We start from the raw sequence: 8272 nt of genomic DNA on the forward strand, positions 1-8272 counted from the left end.
GTTTGGATTCTCTAGTTGTGGTCCTTCAACTTTGCAGTGTCCTTCAGTCTCTGGAATATTAATCTTCCTCGGGTCTTTGTCTTCTTCTTCTACTGTTACATTGTAGCACTCCAGCATGTGGCTCAACTGGGTAGTCCAATCAGGTTGAATCAAATCTAGAGGATCCTGTGGTATCCTAAAGATCATTTCCTTAACCTCCTGCAATGCTTCGTCGATACATTCAAACCTGTCCTCACAGTTGAATGTCATAAAAAATCCTTGGCGCAAAACATCCCATTCTTTGGTGCCATAGTGGAGCTCTGTCTCCTAGTATCAATTCATCGGTATAACATCCAAGGTATGACAAAATAGATGTACCAACTCCAGCTAAGGCTCCGCTCCATACACTTCCATCCATTTGGTCAAATGGTCGTGCGGTTCATTCCTCCCATCATATTTTTCTGTTAGCCGCACTTTTGGGTGACCAAACCGCACTCTCATCATTTTTCTGTATACGTGACAATCATCAAAACTGTCCTTGTGTGTGCCCACCATCTCATATGTGTAGCATGCGGTGCCCAGTCCAAGGCCTGGAAGCAATGCTTCTCTGGAACTTCTCTCTCAAATGCATCCAAAAAGTGATCAACATCAGTTAAATCATCATATTACAGTGCAACGTAGATACTTCATGCAGTTGATTCCTCTAGTGCTTTAGTTCTTTGTCTAAATCTGATGTGCAGGAACTTTCTCGGTCCCATGAAATACATCCATCCGCTGTTAGATTCACCCAATCCTGATCTTGCACCGTTATCTGGTAAATTTGGTCCAAATCGTCATCACTTTCATAATCGTGAACTGCTTCAGTATAGCGCAGTCCTTCTGCAGGGTCCAGGGGCACCACTACGCTGAGCGATTCTTCTCAAATATCATCTTCCGCTTATTCAAATTGATTACCCCATTCATGTCAGTGGCCCAATCGATCCCAAGGAGCGCGGGGTAGGGATTGCTATCATCCACAATCTCTATCACTTCAAAATTGGCTAGTGTGCTCTTGCCTTCAATATCAACCGTTACCCCCTGCAACCTTCCCATGGGGATGATTTTCTATTCATTTGCCATCCTTGACTGAATCAGATACCACTATAGCACAGGTCTCCCCATCCTTTCCCAGGTTTGTTCAAGAAAAACATTTGCATGCAACCCCAGATCTAGAATAACTTAATCCATCTCATATTCTCCTATCGGTGTAGTAAGCCTCATCTCACACCTTGTTCTCGTCTTATGCCTTCCAATATTTCTAACTACGTGTGTTCCATCAGTAATGTTTTCCTTCCCAGTGCAACTCTTGATTAGCTCCTACAGTCCCTTCTGAGCCTTGCTATCGTGCAACAGTTTCATGCAGGTCTCCAAGAACATAATAATCATGGATGGGTCCATTTCTTCAGTCGACTTCTCCCGACTCCCTGAGGTAGAGGCCTCAGCGAAGCTTTTCTTCACTTCCATAAACATTTCTTTTGTGCATTCTAGATCAAACCCAGTCTCCTTTTTTGGCACTTTGTGGACCAACTCACCTTCTTCAAGCTTCTTCTCCTTATCTTCACCAGTCATCACTCCACTCCACAGCACAATATTTATCTTAGGATCTTCCTCGCAAGGCTCAACCCTCATCATATGCAATTTTTGAGTCGGCTGCTGAGGATGCACCCCCTTTTCGTGTATCCTAGCTAACAATATAGGGCAGCCCTCCATCGCATTGTCAAACTGAGTACAATAGCAGCATGATAGACACGTCAGATTTGGGCAGTCTCACACATAGTGTCATGATCCCCCACAGTTGTAACAAAAGACTTACCCTCAACCTCTACTAGGTCCCCCTCCACCTCGGCCTCATCCACGCCCCTGATACTCACCTCACACTCCCTCGGTGCCTTGGTCTGGAGGCTGTGTTTCTACCTGCAACATGTATGAAGGTGTTATCTCCATCATTAATTTGTAATTACGACAATTGCGCTCATCATGACCCACTGATTGACAGAAGTTACAGAAGAGTTGTTGCGGTGTCTGTACGAATTTCTGCAACAAATGGCAATTGTCTGTCACGTGTTTTCCAGCTACCTGATAGATATCACACAATAACGCGGGCCCTATGCTTGGCCCCACTGGAGTTTCCAGCCTTAGAAGCATTGGTACCCCTACTGCAAAATAATTTGTGAAAACTAGACAATGATCTTTGTCATGCCCCTGGATTTTGCACTTTAGGCACCAAACTTCTTTGCACACCTCAGGCCGAGTTGTTCTATCATTCTTTAGACTCTGCATTTCTAGGCAAAGGTTTTACAACTGCACATGAATCTGTTGAACCCCCAGATTAGCATCTTGAATCGGTGCCTCATGCAATCGCATCGCAATTTCCAGAGCTTCCGCCTGGGTCCCAATCTTCTATTGTGATAGTGCAACCCTTAGATGAGGCAAGAGCGAAGCCACAAACCATTCGCGGTGCTGTCCATCAGTTAGATTCATGTTAGCCTCACAGATCGTACACTTCAATCTCTGATCCAGATACCAGGGTATCTCACCAGGCTTCATCATAATTTCTTTGAATCCCACAATTGATTGCGCTTCAGACTTAGGTCTACTGAATTCCTTATTGAACGTAGTCTGGATATCTGCCAATGTGGACATCAGATTATCAGTGTAGTACTTAATGTACCACATTAGCGCGCGATTCTACAAAGCACTAACCATCCTTACTTTCTTCATTTGATCATCCGTGATACCCTAAGCTTCCCATACAGCCTCCGCAACAAACCAAAACTGGTTCGGATCTTCATTTCCCATGCCCTTGAACACAGGTAGCTTTACAGAGTTCGCCATATTGTACAATGGCGGAGGTGGCAATGATGTAGGTGAAGGTGTATGCAGCAGAGGTGAAGATGGAGGTGGTGTGGGTGGATGGGGTATTCATGGGAACCCTTGCTTTATCAAATGAACAGCGCTCTGTGGAGATGTATGTGTTGCTTCCTCATCGTCAATCAGAGGAAGTTCAATTAGTGGGCTATATTCAGCGCCTATTTTTCCCTTATTCCTCAATCTCCTTCCACTTCACATAGACCCGAACATCAAGGTAGTTGCATAACCCGCTTTTCACACAAGAGCAACTTAATCCAAGTATTCAATGATTTTAAATACTTACCTCGTGGCCCCTTGAAGAATTGACGCTCTGCTTCGCTGTAACTAACTGAGGTATCGACCGCAAACTCTATCACGAACCCTCCTATGATACGATCGATCCAATGATTGACAGCTCACGCAATATTATCTTCAGAGGCTTCTAATATCCGCACTAACTCTGGGGTCTAGACTATTGGATCGTCAAGCCTCCACCTTCCTTGGTCGTCTGCCAATTTCGTGATCCACTCATACAACTCGACTAGGAAGGACCAAAAGAAGATCTCATGTATTTCTGTGTACAGGTATTTGTCCAACCACTGTTCTTTCGTCAATTGTAGGTTCCTATTTTCTTGCACCGCAAATTCGTGGATATTTCTATCCAACCAGTCTTCGATCTCCTTCTTAGCTGGATTTTAGTGATGCGACATCACACATCTCATTATTCAGATCCCACTCCCGTCAACGGAACCATTTGTTCGCTTGATGGGCCCTGACCCAGGTTCAGTGTTAATTAGCCAAGCAAATCCCTACACTACTGGCCCTTTCAGCATCAACCCAAGGAACGTGGACTAAAGTCTCACCTGAAGCAGTATGGGGGGATGCAGGAACTAAGTTTCCGCACCCTGAGATAGTTGTGATGTCATTTTATACCCTAACCCTTCCTTCGCGTAGACCTATAAGCCCTTTAGGGCTTATCAATGTACTTCTCTTATTCAGCTTTGAAACCTTCGTGAAGGTCTCCAATCATCCTTCGCGGACCCTAAATAGTCAATTCAGATGCTTATGTGCCTCTATAATTACTCTTACTTCTGTGTCTACCCAAATTATCTTAGGTATTGGTTAACTTCAACATGCATTATGATTATCTTCGCGTAAACAAATATTCTTACTTACGTTCATATGACAAAGTAAAACACATAGATTCGCGCATCAATATAGCATTAAATCATAAACCCAGTATTCAACATAACATAATAGCAAACATTCATAAAAAAAGTAAAATAGATCATACACAGATATCTCCAAAACAATTCTCTTTATTGATGGTTCAGATCTCCAGTACATACTCTAACTTCCCTGCCCACATAGCTGCAAGGGTCCGCGCAATCAGCTGCGGACTTCTGCCCTAGGCCTCTATGCACTCAACTACAAAGCCTCTTCCTACACTAATAATCTTCTCTCTTAGCTCTCACAGACCCATTACATTGATCAATTGCCCAAGAACTTACTAAGAAATGAACTTCAAACTGCCTTAGACTATTCTAAGACTCCCTTTTTACACATTCTCATGGCCCGCAGACCAAGGGCGGATCTCATCAAGCCGACACAGCTACCTAAACTAAGGGTGGAAACCCTTTTTGACTATTTACACCTTCGCGCTCCGCGACCACAAAATGTGGAGACTTTACATTCTTTATAAAAATTTGGGCCTTTAGCCCCAAAACTTGGGATTTTAACCCCAAAATTGACCCTAGGGAACCCGTTCCCAACAAATACCATGGTCCGTGGACCATGGCTGGGTCTCAAAACTCCCTATATCCTAACAACCTAAGGGACTAAAGCCCCTTTGACTCTTATTACCTTCACACTCCGCTTTCTCAAATCATGGAGACTTTACATTTGTAAAAAGAGTAAGTACCAAAATTTGACCCCAGGGGACCCTATCCAAACAACAACTGAAATCTGCTTCCTGCTATACCAAGAAACTCTGGTTGACCCAATACTGAAGATTCCCCCTAATGTGCTCTTCTTGTCTGATAGACTCCCTACCCAATCTGCATCTGTGAAACCTTGCAGCTTCACTCCCTCTATTTGTATGTACCAAAGACCAAACTGATTGGTGCCTCTAAGGTATCTCAATAGATGTTTACTTTTCTTCCAATAGAGTTTGGTTGGATTAACCATTGCTTGACTAAGTTGGTTAACTACAAAACATATGTCTGATCATGTGTTCACCAAATACATAAGTGAACCCACTACATGCATATAAATAGTAGCCTTTACTACTTCACCTGAAGTAGCATCTTCCTTCCTCCAATTCCTTGCTAGAAGAATCTCCATGGGTTTGCTACTCTCCATGTGGAAATTCTTCAGTATCTCATTGGCATACTTGCCTTGAGAGACAAACAGTTCCTCATCTCCTTTCCATACTTCTATACCAAGGAAATAATGCATGAGCCCTAGGTCCTTCATCTCGAATTCTCTTGCAAGATCCTCTTTGCAAGATTTTACCAGCTTCTTATCACCTGTTAGAAGCAAATCATTGAAAAATAATACTATAATCAACAATTTACCTTCAACCAAATATGGTAAAGGTTTGCATCTACTTCAATTTCGGTGAAGCCCAACCTGGTGAAATAGTTGTCAATCTTGGTGTACCAAACACAGAGTGCATGTTTCAATCCATACAACATTCGCTTGAGTCTGCACACATGCGACTCTTTATTGAAGGTGTCAAATCCTTCCGACTACTCAATGTACACCTCTTACTCAATCATTTCATTGAGGAATGTTGTCTTCACATCCATCTGATGTATCTTCCATCCCATCTCCACTTAAAGTGCTAGAATGGATCTAATTGAAGAGTGCCTTGTCTCCTTATAATCAATTCCTTACACCTGAGAGAAACCTTTGGCCACAAATCTAGCCTCATGTTTCTCCACACTCCAGTTTGCTACTTACTTTACCTTGTAAAGCTATCTAGAACTCACTGCTGACTTATTTTCTGGTCTTGGGACCACTTCCAAACACTATTTCTGATAATGGAGTCATACTCCTGAACCATGGTATCAAACCATACTGGTTTCTGCACTTATTCCTTGAGTGAAGATGGCTCAATCTCTACTCGCTCTCTCTCATCAGATCCATGTAGCCAGTGTACCGATCTGGTGACCTCCTCCACCTGCATTGTGATGTGGCTTCTCCCACATTCTCTCTAGCATCGTGCATCAATCTATCAGCTTCTTTGGTGTGCTTCCTTCCATCTCTAAAAGTCTTTGCATGAGTGGGTGCTTCCACTCTCTACTCCTCTGCATGTGGTTTCTCCACATCATCCTGAGGTTCTTCCTTTGGAGCTAAATGCTCCTCTTCTCCATGAAACTGAAGCTCCCTCTCAAGGGAACATCTCATGGCCTTCTCTTCATCACACTTCACATCTCGACCAACAACCCTCATCCCATGAGATGGAAGGTACAACCGATAGTTGTGAGGTGTATCAGTGTACCCCACAAATATACCCAACTCAATTTTTGGTTCTAGCTTTTTCCTTGCATCCTTGGTAACATGACAATAGATTGATGAACCAAAGATCCTAAAGTGTGCCACATCTGGTTTCTTACCTTAAAAATCTTCTTTTGGTGTACTCATCTTGAGAATCTGATGAGGACTCATGTTCTACACATATATAGTTCTGTTGTATGCTTCAGCCCACAACTGAAATGGTAGGCCCTAATCATGTAACATTTCCTGTGCAACTCCCAAAATACTTATGTTCTTCCTTTCAGCCACCCAATTCTGTTGTGGCTTATGGAGTTCTATTAACTCCCGTCGAATGCCTTCTGATGCACAGAATTTCTTGAATTCATTCGACACATATTCTCCACTATTATTTGCTCCTTAGAGCTTTAACATTCTTGCCAATGTTTTTCTCAACAAGTGCTTTAAATTCACAAAATTTAGAGAACATATGATATTTATTATGCATGAAGAAAATCCATCACTTATGAGAAAAATAATATACAAATATTACATAATACATGTGCTTGGTCGTGGAGGCTATCGAGAATGGTCAATACGTTTGAGTGAACTCTTTCAAGAATTTCTTGTGCTCGATTGTCCTTATCATGAAAGGTAGCTTTGGTGTACTTCTCCAATGTACACCCTTTGCATGTGTCTCTCTACTCTAGTGTACCCTTGGGAAATCCTGTAGAAATTTGTTGCATGATCTTCAAAGATCTGTGGTGAAAGTGACCCAATATTTTATGCCACAAATCACTAATGCCTCGGCTCTGCACCTTCTATGCTTTTGTGCTCAAAGTAGCACAATCTTCTCCATCCAATTTGTAGAGGTTCTTCACCTGAACCTCGATCTGCTTCACTTGTCCTAAGGCTATGTGATGAAGGAAAGCCTTTCCTTTGATAAATATCACATCTAGCCATGGTCCTCCAACATGAAAATTGAAACCAAATTCTTCTTCAAACCTAGAACATATATGACATATTTTAATGTGAGAGGAGAACCAGACTCCCTCTGAGAGGTAACAGTACTGATGTTTTGGACATTGGATAAACCAATGCTCCCCATATGTATTGCGACATGGACTAACTACCTCTCATGGATCTTTATATCTGGCAATGTGATCATTGACTAACACCTGCATTTTTTGGTCTAACGACAATCGTGATTCCCAACAAGTGGTATTAGAGCATAGGTCATGAGTTCGATACACACCCAACTCGTGTTGGGGGGCGATTGTTGGAAATTGGATAAACCAACGCTCCCCATGTGTTTCGTGACATAAACTAACCACCTCTCATGGATCCTGATCTCTGTCGATGCGATCATTGACTAACACTAGCATGTTTTTGTCTAATAGCAATCATGATTCCCAACATGATGTCGGTCACACTATGTTATCACTCCTCCAAATCTCCAAGACTGAGGAAGAGTCCAGCTGAGGTAACCACAAACCAATCTTTTGACTTGGTAGCTAGCCCTACCAAGCCAGAGATGGCTCTCTCCAAAGGATCACAGCCAAAAGGGCTGGATGGATTAGGGTTTAGGCTAGATATAAAGTGCAGAAGGTTATTTGATTTGATTTTGATTGGGATAGTCACTGGATGAGTGAATTAGGTCAGAGAGTGAACTAGGTCAGGGAAAAAGAGAATCAGAATTGCATACATCTGATGGGGAAAGGTAGGCAAGTTACTTTAACAATTTTTAGTATAGTGATGAAATGGTTTAGACTGATGATATGCTAAAAAGAGCATGAAAGTCATGAATTATTTTTAAATTGAACAAATTAAACAAATTATGATGATTTTCCCAAAACAGAGCATAGAAGATGTATTCTGCTTATCACACCTTTAAAATCAAACATATTTAGAAGTGAAATGGATCATG

The sequence above is a fragment of the Pinus tabuliformis genome, chromosome 3_2 (genome assembly GCF_031772625.1).
Source record: "Pinus tabuliformis cultivar Carrire ecotype Pingquan chromosome 3_2, CPIR1, whole genome shotgun sequence".
Taxonomy (NCBI): domain Eukaryota; kingdom Viridiplantae; phylum Streptophyta; class Pinopsida; order Pinales; family Pinaceae; genus Pinus; species Pinus tabuliformis.